Source organism: Hypanus sabinus, chromosome 16 (assembly GCF_030144855.1).
Source record: "Hypanus sabinus isolate sHypSab1 chromosome 16, sHypSab1.hap1, whole genome shotgun sequence".
In the NCBI taxonomy this organism is placed as follows: domain Eukaryota; kingdom Metazoa; phylum Chordata; class Chondrichthyes; order Myliobatiformes; family Dasyatidae; genus Hypanus; species Hypanus sabinus.
The window spans coordinates 39,794,229-39,809,911 of record NC_082721.1 but is presented as its reverse complement, the minus strand read 5'-3'; positions in this window follow the sequence as shown (position 1 = coordinate 39,809,911).

Below are 15,683 nucleotides of genomic sequence, written 5' to 3'. Positions count from 1 at the left end.
TCTTGATAAGACAGCTTTTTCATTCCAGCAATTAGCTTGGAGAATGTTGTTTGTTTAAAATGCTATTATATCATCTTTTACATATGATAAGGGTAAAAGGAGCCAATTAAGGACTTCCTGTTCCTCTCTGAGTCCATATGGCAACAGTATCCCAAGCCCTGATTGGGACTGTCCTGATGATTATGGGAAATACTGTAAACATGAAGAAATGTGAAAGAACTCCTGGGATTTAGATCATATTCCTTCCAACAAACAATCTAAAGGAGGAACGCAGTGGGTCAAGCAGCTAAGCAGCATCTGTAGGGCAAAAGGTATTGACCACATATTGGATCAATACTCGAGATCAGGATTGAGAGTGCAGAGGCTTACAAAGAGGGGAAAAGTGAAGCAGGAGTCTGAGGGGACCGGTGGACTGTGGAGAGGAGCAAGATGACAGGTGATTGTGCCAGGTAGGGGAGGGAAAGTTTAGAGAGAGTGGCAGGTGAATGATAGACGGAGGCAGACAAATAGAGAAGTTAAAACAAAAACACATGGACCAAGGTGGGGGAAGACAAACATGAAGATGGAGAAGAACCACAAGAGGGAAATAAGCAAGAACACAAAGGGTTACCAGTGTTGGACTCTGATAAGTAAAGAGGTGCCAATAAGACCCATCAGGGGAGAGATGAATGGAAATGGAACCAGAACCAGATAGATTGAAAGGTGATGTTGATGGTAATAGTGGGGGTGTTGAAATGTGTTTGTAGTTGGTGGATGGAATGAGAAGCAAGGCGGGAAGAGAGAATGATGAGGGCCTAGGGTATAAGAATCATACCCCCAACCAGCATCACCCATCTTCCTGGTGGAAATCATGACTAACAAAATAAAGGACTGGAAAATGGACTTAAGATAGGTCCAGTTAGACCTACAGCATTCCTTTGTATAAATTTGAACCTAATGACATTCAATTTTATCATGGCTGGGGTGGGGGAGAGGGGTTAGGCAAATATGCCCTCCAGATATACTAGTAGAAGACAATGTTTTTTTTAAAATTCAATAGGTAGGTTTCAATAGGTACAATTAATGTATACAATATACATCATGATTTTTTTTTTCTTTGCAAACATCCACGAAACAGAGGAGTGCCCCTAAGAATGAATGACAATTAAATGTTAGAACCCCAAAGTCCTCCCAGCTCCCCCCTCCCATTCACAAGCAGCAGCAATGGAACAACCAGTAAAGAAGCATTGTACCCCCACCAAATACTCAAGTTTGCAGCAAAGCACCAGTAAAGACACAGACTTGCATTACCCCAAAGACTACTCATTTACCCCGTAATTCAACATACCACAGGGAAAAAGAGGTGTCCCCGTTTCTCAATAAGAGGGGAGACATAACAAACAACTCACTGATTTATGATGTTAAAAGTCTATTGCATCGCTTTTTCCGAGCCTTTTCCATGTTCTAGGCAGCGGCCTAGAATCAGCCAGTCTCCAGAACCACGAAAATCTGGCACCCTAAATGAGCACCAGTCTTCCAGACTGCGTCCTTGGGATATCAAAAAGCAGCCGGTTATGAGGCCCTGTGAGTGGGTTCCATTCCCACAAAGAACTGAATTCAGAGTGTACCTCCAGGTCAGGGTCTTCAAAAGAGCTTTGAAAAGGAAAAAAAAAGCTATCAATGATAGTAGAGCTGTTTCCAAAGATGTAAGCAAAGGTGTCATCGTTTAGCGCCACCCCTCCACCCCTTTTCTCCACCCCTTTTTTGAAAAAAAATCATTCTTTTCATTATACCATGCGTTTAACCTTTCACTAAGAAGCGTTATTGCAGAAAATTAGGGAATGGTTTGCTATTTTTTACTGAAGCTAGCTTTACACACAACTGTTTAGAGGAAACTTATTCTCCTCATTTTGAGCTGCTAAGTGGGCATTAGATGTACCAATGGCCATTGAGTTTATTAAAGCAGCTAGTTATTTGCCAAAAACTTATTTGCAGAGTTTTAGAGAAAGCCATCCTCACAATTCCTTTACTCAAATGGATGTGGTCCTTCCACAGATGCTGCCTGACCCACTGTGCTCTTCCAGCAGTTTGTTTATTGTTCCATTATACAAACTTAAAAAGACACTGCCCAGAAGGAAACAGTGGCAAACCACTTCTGTAAAAAAAAGTTGCCAAAAATAATCATAGTCATGGAAAGACCATGATCACTCATGTCACACAACACAGTACATAACAAACAAACAAATATAAATCTCTCTTGCTGCATTCTTCAGGCAACAGAGGCAATATGCCCTGTGAAATATTTCTTCTTAATTACTTGCTTCTTGTTCCATTCACTTAATGTATTTTGATTCTTAAATATTTTGCTGTGTGGATTTAGATTGGAGATGTCAATGTTGAGGTTGTCACACTGTGACATTTTACTTGAAGCAAGCTACACACTTCGTATCTCAAATATAGTGCACTTGGCAATCTGCAAATCCTGCTGTGTTGTCCGTGTGGAATTTGCCCATTCTCCCTATGACTGCATGGATTTCTCCTAGGTCTTTAATTTCCTCTCACATCTCAAATATGTGCTGACTGGTAGGTTAATAGGCCACTGTAAATTTCTCTCAGTGTGTAAGTGAATGGAAGAATTTGGAGAGACATGAGGAGAATAAAATGAACCAATAGTCATTGCAAAAGAGCAGATAAGAAATTTCAAAGTTCAAAGTAAATTTATTATCCAAGTACATATATGTCACCATATACAATCCTATGTTTTCTATATGGTGCCATACATGCACGTTGACAATAAATATAATATTCTGTAACACTGGTATATGTTTTGTGGCAGGAGTACATTGTAATACATAACAAATAAAAAGAGTAAATTATATATTATATATATATATATATAGATATGTACACATACAATTAAAAATAAGTAATGCAAAGTAGTGCAAAGAGAGAGGAAAATTATTGAGGTCCAATTCATGGGTTCATTGTCCATTCAGAAATCTGATAGTGTAGAGACGAGGCTGTTCTTAAAACACTGAGTGTGTGTCTTCAGGCTCCTGTACCTCCTCTTTGATAGCAGCAATGAGAAGAGGACATGTCCTGGTTGATGGTGGTCCTTACTAATAGATGCCACCTTTCTGAGGTATTGCATTTTGAAGGTGTCCTCAGTTCTGGGAAGCTAGTGCCCATGATGAAATGGGCTGAGTTTACAACTTCCTGAAGCTTTTTCTAATCCCCACCATACCAGATTGTAATGCAACCAGTTAAAGTGCTCTCCACGGTACATCAGCAGAAACTTGTAATTGTCTTTGGTGACATACCAATTATCCTCAAACTCCTAATGAAATATAACTGCTGTCATCCCTTCTTCACAATTACATCAATATGTTGGGTACAGGATAGGTCTCCAGAGGTTTTGACATGCAGAAACTTGAAACTACTCACTCTTTCCACTTCTGATCCCTCGATGAAGACTGGTGTGTGTTCCCTTGATTTTCCCTGCCTGAAGTTCACAATTATTTTTCTTGGTCTTACTGACATTGTGTGGAAGGTTGTTGCTGTGACATTACTCAACCAGCAGATCTATCTCATACTTGCATATCTCCTTGTTACTATCTGAAATTCTACCACTAATAGTTGTGTCATCAGCAAGTTTTAGATGGCATTTGAGCTGTGCCTAGCCACATAATCGTAGCTGTAAAGAGAATAGAGCAGTGGGCTAAGCACAATCTTTGAGATGCCCCAAACTTAATTGTTCTTGAGGAGAAGATGTTGTTACCAATCCACACAGACTGTGGTCTTCCAGTGAGGAAATCAAAGATACAGAGACACAGATTTTGGAGCTTGTTGATCAGAACTGAAGATGTGATTGTGTCAAATGCTGAGCTGTAGTCAATCAGCAGCAGCCTGATGTAGATATTACTATTTTCCAGCTGATCCAAAATTGAGTGGACAGCCAGTGAGATGTAATTCGCTTTAGACCTATTGTGGTGATAGGCAAAATGCAGCTGGTCCAGGTTCTTACTAATGTAGGAGTGGATTCCAGCCATGACCAACCTCTCACATCACTTCATCATATGAGTGCCACTGAGTGATAGTTGTTGAGGCAGCTCACCCTGTTCTTCTTGGGCCCTTTTGAAACAGGTGGGAAACTTTGAGAGCAGCAGCGAGAGATTGAGGATGTCATGGAATACTCCTGCCAGTTGATTGGCACAGGTTTTCAGTTGCCAGTCAGGCACACCATCAGGGCCTGGGTTATCCCTCTTGAAAGATGTTCTGACGTCAGTTTCTGAGACAGAGATCACAGGGTCACCAGATGCTGCAGGGGTTCACACAGGTGTAGTTTTATTTTCCCTTTCAAAGCATGCATAAAAAGCATTGAGCTCATTTGGATGTGAAGCACAACAGGCATTCATATTAGGTTTTGCTTTGTAGGAAGTAATGGCCTGAAAACCCTGCCAGAACTGTCGTCCATCTGATTCTATCTCTAACCTCAATCGGAATTATTTTTCATCTTTAAAATAGCCTTCCATAGGTTTTTTATCATTCTGGATCACTGGTATAGCCCTCAATTACCACAGATCTCGCCCTCAGCAGACAACAAATCTCCTGGTTCATCCATGCGTTTTAGTTTGAGTATGTCTGATATGTTCTTGTAGGCGCACATAGGTCATGATGAAGTTGGTGACAACTGTGGCACATTCATTCAGACTCAAAGATGAATCATGAATAGTGCCCTGTCCAGCAACTCAAAGTCATCCTGTAAGTGCTCCTCTGCCTCGCTTGACCACAGCTGCTGTAGTCTTCGTTCGTTACCTATATGCTGGGAGTTGAAGTACAGCCAGGTGATCAAGCTTTCCAAAGTATGAGTGGGGGACACACAGTTAATGGTGGAAACAGTGATCAACTGTGTTGGCTCCATTGGTTCCACAGGTGATAGGGTGCACAGTTTCATGCCTGCAGATTACATTGCTCAGCTCCTCCAGTGCCTACCTGAAGTTGGCCTGAGATGGAATGTACACCATTATCAGGATGATGGCAGAAAGCTTCCTCAGTAGATAAAATGTATTTCAATAACTGCTAGATGTTTCAGTCTGGTCAAAAGGACTGAGATAGAACCACCAGGTTTGTGCTCCACAATGAGTTATGGGTCACAGAAAAGTACAGCTCAGAAACAGGCTCTTTGGCCCATCTAGTCTATGCCGACCCATTTAAACTACCTACTCCCATCAACCTGCACTTGGACCATAGCCTTCCATATCCCTGCCATTCATGTACCTATCATAACTTCTCTTAAGTGTTGAAATCAAGCTTGCAGGCACCACTTGCGCTGGCATCTCGTTCCACACTCTCACTACCATATGATTAAAGACGTTCCCCTCATGTTCCCCTTAAACATTTCACCTTTAACTCATGACCTCTAATTTTAGTCCCACCCAACCTCAGTGGGAAAAAACCTGTTTATATTTACCCTCCCTATACGGCTCATAATTTTGTCTGCCTCTATCAAGTCTCTCAATCTTCTATGTTCCAAAGAATAAAGTCCTAACCTATTCAATATTTCCTTATAACTCAGGTCCTCCAGACCCAGAAACATCCTTATAAATTTTCTCTGCACTTTTTGAACCTTATTTACATATTTCCAGTACATTGTTGACCTGAACCGCACATAATATTCCAAATTAGACCCCACCAATGTCTTATGCAATTTCAACATACATCCTATCTCCTGTACTCAATATTTTTATTTCTGGAAGCCAATGTGCCAAAAGCTTTCTCCACGACCCTATCTACCTGTGCCACACTTTCAATGAATTATTGCCCTGTATTTCCATCACATTTCTCAGTGTCCTACTTTTCACTGTGTAAGACCTATCCCGGTTGGTCCTACCAAAATGCAACACCTCGTACCTGATTACATTGGTTTCCACTTGCCTTTTTTCAGCCCATTTTTGCAGCTGATCCAGATCCCACTGCAAAACATGATAGTTCTCCTCACTATCCATGACTCCCTCAGTCTTGAAGTCATCCCCAAATGTGTTGATCTAGTTAATCACATTATCATCCAGGTCATTGATATTGATGACAATGGACAAACAGCAACAGACCCAGCACTGATCCCTATGGTACTCCACTAGTCACAGGCCTCCAGTTAGAGAGGCAACCATCTACTACCACTCTCTGATTTCTCCCGCAAAACCAATATCTAATCCAATTTTCTACCTCATCTTGAATACTGAGCAACCTCCCTTCTGAAACCTTCAAATGTCTTGCAAAAGTTCATGCAGACAATTACATCTGGCTTGCCTTCATCAGCCTTCCTGTTAATTTCCTGATAAAACTGTATAAAATTGGATGTACATGACCAACCATGCACAAAGCCATGCTGACTCTCCCTAATCAGTCCATGTCTGTCCAACACTCACACTCTATCTTCTCTGTCTTTTGAAGGCTGAGCTGTCTTGTCTTTGTACAGGATGGGGAAGCCATTGGGCTGTAGTGTTGTGCCTGAAATTGCATATGTAAGCACTGTTTCCATAAAACATTTTTCACTGCAGTCCCTGATGATCCTCTGGTGCTACAATCTTGCTCTGAGGTCTTCAATTTTATTTTCCAGAGGCTGCACATTTACCAGCAGAATAGTCACGAGTGGAAGACTGAGGCCTCGATGTTTCAATCATACCCGTGGACTTGTGTTGTGTCCCCACTTAGGTTTTCTTGAAGGGAAACCACCCTCACAAACCAAGTTTGCCACTTGAACTTTGTTGATTTTGAGTATTGATAGATATTTTAAACATGTCTTAAAACAATGCTGCTTACTGATGTACCCATGGTTGTGACTTCAGCTGCAGAGTAAGTGGGAATATTTGGAGCAGCATGCAAAGAGTCACTACTTAATGGTACCAATTTACCAGAAGTACTATTGAAATAAGAGATGCTATTAAATGACAAAGTTAACTCTTAGCAGCCTTAATACATGCAGTTTATTCACAGGCAGGCAGGAAACGATCTCAAAGGTTTGATCACTGAGTTACAAGAGGTTAAGGCTTCAAAGCAGAATATACATGGGGGGGACAACTAACCTCCCCATCTGCTCTCTGATACTGGATCATAAAATGTCCCACCCATACCTTGTAATGTGCCCAATTAATTTGTAACCAATTTCATAAGTGAATTCTTTTGTTCTTTATTCTTCATTCTAACCTGTAGTGAAGTTCAGATTCCATATGCACTTCCTCCATCATTCTCGATCTCCGTTCTCTCTTTATCCCCTCACTGTCTGTTTGGAAGGACTGAAAGTTCATCCATCATGATGAAACCCGAGAAGGAGGAGATACAGTTACTGGAGTTTAATTCACCTGCCTTACTCTCGCTGCCCATTATCATCACTTAATTGACAGATTTCTTGGTTGGCACTATCTTCTCTTCAGTCATTTTTCATCACTGACATCTTAATCTATTAATCATTGAAAAATGCATGCTATTTTACCTTGTAATCTCTGAGATGATGGGTGTTTATCTGTTCAGATGTGCTGTGATTTTCAGCTGAATTAATTGGAATTTCATGTCATGATTGCAAAGGATACCACCTGTAAGCAATATGTTGAGTTAATCACCAATGCTATACTTCCATTTGGGAGTCATGCCTACAAGTTTCAGTCAAATATTCTGGACCACACATCAATCGAGCTTTATTTAGTGAGTCACAGATACAACATGTTGTTAAATAGTTGATCCATTTTAATTATTGTAATGGTGATCAGAATATTGTTTTCATGAATGGTGAGGAGATCAAAAGGGACACTTTGCCTCCTCATTAAATCAGCCCAGAGAGAATATTCAGAATTAATGTCTAATTTTTACAAGAGTCTCCATCAATACATTATTATTTCAGTTTTTTACCAATGTGTTCATCTAGATTTTGAGTTCAGTTCTTTCTGCGGGACTTCAAACCATGGTGATGTAAACCTGAGACAAGAGTACCACCATTCATTTGAGGCTAACAATTCAAAGAAGCAGCTATTTGAGATAGAAATATGCAATAACAAACAGAAAGTAACTGTGTTAGTTAACTTCACATAGCACTGATCACATATGACAATCTCTTCATATCGGGACAGAAAAGTGACTTTAATAGATAGGTTGGAACTATTTAATTTAAAATGACTATTAAAATTTAAAACTTGTATTAAAACAGGACAGAGACTAATACAAGAACTTTTATAATATGTACTCAAATTAATACTGAGAAATATCTCATTACATGTTCTTCAAAGTGAATGATACATCTGGAATGGGCAGATGACTCATCCTGTTGACAGAAGGTTCATGAAATGGCAAGGCTATCTCTCCCCTGGAAACTTATTGTTGCCGTCCCTTTGCTGAGACTGCACTGCACTGCGTTAAACCGAAAGCATGCAGTGTTCTACCAGATGTTTCTTCAAGGGTCTTTCTCCATTTCCTCTACAATCCCAGAGCAAATGCAGGGATACAGTAGTTTCAGAATATTAAGAATGCCCACCTGCAAACTAGAGATACAAAGGGATAGAACCAGGGTGCAGGAACAGCTAGTAGAGAGGTTGTGGAGACCTTACGGAAAGTTTGGAATCAAAAGGTGCGACTAGTGCCCTGAGCTGGCAATATTTTAGTACAAGAAGAATCAGAGGAAAGATGGATGAAGATGAGGTAGCTGGTTTACAGAGGCAATGTGCAATGAAGAGAGGCTGTTGATAGGGCAAAATTGCAGTCAACAGGATGCACTGTAGCATAAAAGGCAGACAAAATCGAAAAGGGTGAACACAGGACTGAAAGTATTATATTTGAATGTGTGCAGTATACAGAATAAGGTCAATAAATTTGCAGCACAGTTGCTGATTGGCAGTTATGATGCTGTTGGCATCATTGAATCATGGCTGAAAGTATATTATAGCTGGGAGCTTAATATCAAAGGATTCATAGTGGATCAAAAGGACAGGTAGGAAGGCAGAGGAGACAGCATTGCTATGTTGGTAAAAAATGGAATCAAATCATTAGAAGAATGTGACAAAGGGTCGAAAGGTGTGGTTAGCTCTAAGGAACTGCAAGAGTAAAAAGACCCTGATGGGAATATATACATACCCCCAGACAGTAGAAAGGATGTGGTGTACAGATCAGAATGGGAGATAGAAAATGCATGCCAAAAGTGCAATGTTACAATAGTCATGGAGGCTTTCAATATGCAGGTAGATTGGAAAAATCGGGTAGGTGTTAGATTCCAAGAGGGGAATTTCTAGAATGTCTATGAGTTGGCTTCTTATAGCAGTTGATGGTTGAGCCCACTAGAGGATCAGCTACTCTGGACAGTATGTTGTGCAAAGGACTAGAATTTATTAGCGAGCTTAGGGTAAAAGAACTCTTAGGGGAAAGTAAACATAATGTGTTCAAATTCACCCTGAAATTTGAGAAGGAGAAGCTAAAGTCAGATGTTTCAGTATTTCAGTGCAGTAAAGGGAATTAGAAAGACATGAGAGAGGACCTGCCCAGAAGTTGTTGGAAAAGAACACTGGCAGGGATGATGGCAGAGCAGCAAAGGCTGAAGTTTCTGGAAGCAGTACAGAAGGCATGGGATATATACATCCCAAAGAGGAAGATATTTCCTAAAGGCTAGGTGACACAATCATGGCTATAAAGACAAGTCAAAACCAGCATAAAAGCCAAAGAGAGGGCATATATTCGAACAAAACTTAGTGGGAAGTTAGGGGATAAGGAAACAATTAAAAAACAACAGAATACAACTAAAAAAGTCATTAAGAAGGTAAAAATGGAATATGAAAGTATGCTTGCCAACAATATTAAACAAGAGATCAAAGGTTTCTTCAAATACATAAAATGTAAAAGAGAGGTGAGTGTGTATATTGGACCACTGGAAAACGATGCTGGAGGGATAATAATGCAGATGAACTGAATAACTATTTTGCATCAGTCTTCACTGTGGAATACACTAGCAGTATGGTGGAAGTTGCAGGTGTCAGAGGTCATGAAATGCGTGAAGTTACTGTTACTAGCGAGAAGGTTATTGTGAACCTAAAAGGTCTGAAGGTAGGTAAGTCACCTGGATTAGTCGATGTACACCAATGAGTTCTGGAAGAGGTGTCTGAAGCGATTATGAATGCATTTGTAATAATCTTTCAAGAATCACTATATTCTGGAATGGTTCCAGAAGACTGCAGAAAATGGTGGAGTAGACTCAGTGGGATAAATATCCTAATTCTGTTCCTATATGTTATGGCCTTATGGTCTTATATGTCATAACCACAACAATGTATTTCAGAATTCTGAAGTGTCTGTAAATGGATGTAAATTTTGTTTAAGGCTGAATCAACGCATATGTTCATGTAATAAACACACTGAATGACTTCACCACATTGCTTTTTTTTCCTCATGTGACAAACTCTTCCTCCAATTGTCTCTTTGATGAATAAAAGACTGCCCTTGGTTGACTTGAAGACTGGACACCACCAAGTTTAATCCATAAATTTGCCTTGTATTTAATATTTCTTATGTAGGCATCTAATCTGTGCCCAACTGTTACCTAATGACATCTCCAAATGTGACTGATGTATTTACGTAAATGCATATATCTTTCTATCTGAATTTTGAATCTTCGAACTAGTCCTTGACCAATAACAGACAATACTGAAGGACTCAGCAGGACAGGCAGCATTGGTGGATTGAGATACTGTTACCATTTCAAGTCTGGGATATATAGTAGGACTTTAATTTCCATTTTCTTTATCCCATTAAATTAGATGTTCAGTATAGTCTACCATAACTGTTGGTAACTCAAGATTCTGGTTACAGCACCCCATACTTTGTAATAGCTCCCAAAAATTTTCATAATATTTCCTGGATGAACCTTCCAATTTATTGCTCGCCCTCTTATTTGAACAATTTTTTATAGATGTCTTCCCCATAATAGTCCAATTTGCATTTGTATAAATCTGAATCACCATACTCATTGACTTAAATGTCAATCAATGCTATGAGTTTAAAATCTTGTTGCCTCACACTGCAATTATCTGTAGTATACATGACAAAAGTCAATTTTGTACCTTTGTACTGGTTGTAATACTGTGCAGATTCTATCTTTGTGACTTGCTTTAAGAAAACCATCTGCTTTGTGTTAATATTAAATTCCAAATTATACTTTGTTCTGTGGCCTTGCATTAGATTTGCAAGTTATAATTTGTGTCCTTTCTTCCGACACACAAGGCAAAAAGATCTGCTACCATTGACATCCAGGCAATTATCTGCTTTATCTGTTGTTTTTACCTCACATCTGTGGTTTATTTCAGAATGTCACATAAAATGCTAGCTTTGAGAACTCCTCTGAAGACACAAGGTTTTACTTTATAACTTGTTGGTGAAGTTGACTGAAGTTGGAGTGACTTCCATTTTCTTCTCCAGTTGCAATATGTCTTAGGATGAAACTTGAACTATTATGGGGGTACACTATGCATAGTAATAGGTTAATTGATGACTGTAGATTTCCCTTTGTGTAAGTGGGTATCAGAATTAATGAGTATGTGGGGAGAATATGTTAAATAGTGTATGAAATTTTTTTGTGTGGCAGCACAGATGATGGGCCAAATTGCCTCTTTCTATGTCATAAGAAAATTTGGATATGAAATATACTAAGCGCATGACACCATGTGTGTGCATTTTGTTCTGGTCCAACAGAGTGGGCTGCTGACATCATTATACATGTGATCTACTTACAAAAATACACCAAGGTTGGATTATTAGAGAGATAGACTGTAAACAATGACAAGAAGTGATGTTATTCAGGGCAACAACAAAATATTGAGTGATGGGACAGAAGAGTATATTGTTATCTGCTGAGGGAGAATGGGTTAGGATCACAATCACATTGGTTGGCCCTAGAACGTGAGACAACACTTGTGGGCTGTCCCAGCATATCCTTGGGAGTGTTGGTTGTTAATACAAATGGTGTATTTCACCGTAGGTTTCAATGTACATGTGATAAAGAAATCTAAATCTGAAATGTGTTAGGAAATGTAAGTTTTCTTAATTAAATTGAAGCTGGTCTAGAGTTCTGGGGATAACCGGCTGGGATTTGTTCAGTAGGTCCTGTAAAAAGTGTTTAATCAAGTAGGGTGATGCATCAAACCATCCAGCGATATGAGAAAGGAGGACAGACTCCCTGATAACGATGTCAAGAGAGGCATTGTATGGTATATTTTGGGGTGTATCTCAGATCATGCTGAAAGTGTTGGTGAACAACCACAATAATATCTGAAGAGTACTATGAGCTTCCATAAGGGTTGGTTATTATATTATAGACTGAAAGCAAAGCTCCCAAAAAAATAGTGTATGTTGTGACCTCATTATGTTCTATACACACATTTTTTCAGGAAGCCATTAACCCATCGAGTTTATGCTGCCCCTCTGAACACTCCCATCAATCTCATTCTCCTACATATCTCTGTATTCCATCTAAACAGCATGCAGATGGCCTTAAGAAAGATATTATCATCAAAAATATATCCTACCTGTACTCACTACAAAGCTGTTAGTCTTGCTTCATTCTTCAGTATCTTTTATTTAATGTTGCAACACAGAAATGTTTTTTTCATCAAAGTTATTCAGGTGTGGGGTGCTTCACCATTTCATCTTTCATATTATAATTTCTTATTTCTTGACCCTCCATAATGCTTGCCCTTGTTCAGCTTTATCCAGACCATTGAACAGCAGATGCATCAGAGTATGTTTTGCACTTGTTTCTGTTCCTGGGTATGGATACATTGTCAACAATGTATTGTACTACAGCAACAATTAACTAGCCAGTTAAAGCACTACGGTGAAGAAGAATTTCCCAGAAATGGTAGCCGGGGCAAAGTATTTCTGTTCTGCAGGGAGATTGCAGAGTCTGTGATGGGCACTGAAGGCCAATAGGATCTTTTGCTTATTCCATCAAATCCTCATGATCAAAATGATGAGGATTTGATAGAACAAAGCAGAAGGTGATTCTACTGGAGGAAAGTTTGAAAACAAAGGCTGCAAATCTAGGATAATTGGCAGTATATTCCAGAGAGAATGACAAGATATTTGTTTAATGCAGCAAGCTATATTTGATTTGAATATACTGCTTGAAACGGTAATAGAAACAAAGTTCATTATAACTTTCAAAAGAGAGTTGAATGAATACTTGAAAGCGTTACTGAATGTTAAGGGTAAGGCTAATGATAAATCCTTCAGAGAGCTAGGGCAATGGACTGAGTAGCTCTACAGTTCATTGTATAATTCTATAATTCCACAACTCTTTATCAGCTTCTTTCCCTGGGTTTACCTAATTCAGTTTTGACCGAGTGTTAATCCAGAGTGTTGATAGCCTGTGTGTCTCACTGCTATACCAGGCAACTTCCACCATGGAAAATGTAATAAACTGCCACTTAACCAGACGAAATACACACTCTGCCAACTAGTGTGTTATGTAAATGTGTAATAACTGATAAATATACTGTTGTTAATGTGATGGTAAAAGGCCAAAAGACACTGTCTGCTTTACTGAAGTGTGATTAACCAGTTTATCCAGGTCACTGTTTAACATCACCAGAACTTTGAGTTTATAGCTTGAATCAGAGTGATTCACTGGCATATATTAGTCTGTACTGGTCTCCGGGCTGTAAGTCCACCAAAAAGCCAGATACAGCTTTATATATCACATTGACAGTCAAAATAGCCAGGGCTACTGCCGGGGGAGATGGCATAATTGGTTTGTTTCAAGTATTTCAATCCATCCAGTGAGAAAGGAAAAGAGGTAGGATAGCCATGCTCATGTTGACCTGTGGTACAAAGATACTCAGCCTTAGCTGTCCAAAGACTCCACTGGGATGAAGATCCTGGTCACATTAGTAGCTCTTAGAGCAGAGTAGACTGAAAAGATATGATTAATGTCAAGAAACTTGTGATGAATTGTTGAAAGTAAATGAAGATAAACTGTCTGAAATGTTGATAACCAGCTAGAAAAGGTACTTAAAGTCATGATAATCTTAGAGAGGGTAAATAGAGAGAAACTATTTAAATTGAAAAAAGAGTCAAACACTAAAGGAAGTTAAACTGGGAGATTAGCACAAGAAAGGAAATGACAAAGTAATTGAAGGATAGAAATTGCACGGTTTTTGGAGGAGGACAAGGGAGTGGGATAATTGGATAGGTCTCTGGAAGACCAGGCTATTGAATGACTTTCTTCAGTGTAGACAGTACTGTAATTCCATGATTCAGAAGACTGTGAATGGAACCCACAGTTTAAAACACGAGAACATCATTTCAAATGAAAGTTTTGTGTTATACTTGGCAGTGAAGCAACCTGAACTGTTAACAACATGTTGAAGGGTGTTAATGGCATCCTTGTGATTGTTTGGTCAGCATCTCTGTTGCAGACAAAGAGAAGTACATGAGTACGAGACCGATGCCTGACCTGAGAAGGGGAGAGTCATGTCAATGAAATGGGCCTGATCTGGGCCTGGTCCAGAGATCAAAGTCTGAGAATGAGAATCCTCAAATTAAGAAGTCATTGGGAGATGAATGGAATTAGGTGCCCGGTGAATGGTGCCTCATAGAAGTTAGAAGGGATGGGCCAAGTTTGGGAGGACTGAGAAGATGGAATGGCACAAGGCTGGGATGTTATGGGTCATGGGGTGAGTACTGAGCAAGATCTGGTGATCATTAGAAGATCCTGCTGGTCACATCACAGTAGAGGTGAGGGGTTCTAGAGTGAATAAATAATTTAAACATTAATGAAGTGAAGGTACTTGGAAAGCCCCTGCTTAAATTGTGCATCTTTAAAGAGAAAGAAAGCAGCCCTAGTCAGACCATGACCAGCAATGAGTGCTCCTCAGATGCAGGTGAGATAATTTCTCAGGTAACACCCCAAGGATGTTAGATGCAGGGAACCATATTGATCTCTGTGTTACCCTCACAGAAATTATGTAGTTGACACAAGGGATAAATTGTGGCTGAACGTGTCCAGCTGACTTGTCAGAGTAACAGACTTCAAGGGCAAGAGGTCAAGATCCATTCAATGAGTAAATTATTTATAGATGCAGAGCACTGAACAATGAAGCAGTGCTGCATGCCTCTTTTGATGAGGTGAGGTTCCATGCACAAACTTTAAAGGAAAGCAGAGAATATCTCCCAGCATTCTGTCCAATATTTAACCCCCCAAAACAGAAATTACTTCTTGTATATATTTGTTGGTACATTTGCCTAAAAAGGAGAGATTTATCAAGAATGCATTCAGTAGCCACTTTATTAGCAACTGGTGTGATTTTCTGCTACTGTAGCCAATCTACTCAAAGGTTTGACTGCTGAGCATTCAGAAATACTCTTTTTACACACCACTGTTGTAACACGTGGATATTCGAGTTACTGTCACCTTCCTATCAGCTTGAACCAGTCTGGCTATTCTCGTCAGACCTCTCTCATTAACAATTTTTTTTTGCAGCTTTCTCTAGGGATTGTTCTGCTGTAAAATCCCAGGGATCACCAGTTTCTGAGACACTCAAACCACCCCATCTGGCACAAATTATCATTCCACGGTCAAAGTCCCTTAGATCATATTTCTTTCCTGTTCTGATGTTTGGTCTGAACAACTAATGTCCCTCTCAACCATGTCTGTATGCTTTAATGTATTGAATTGCTGC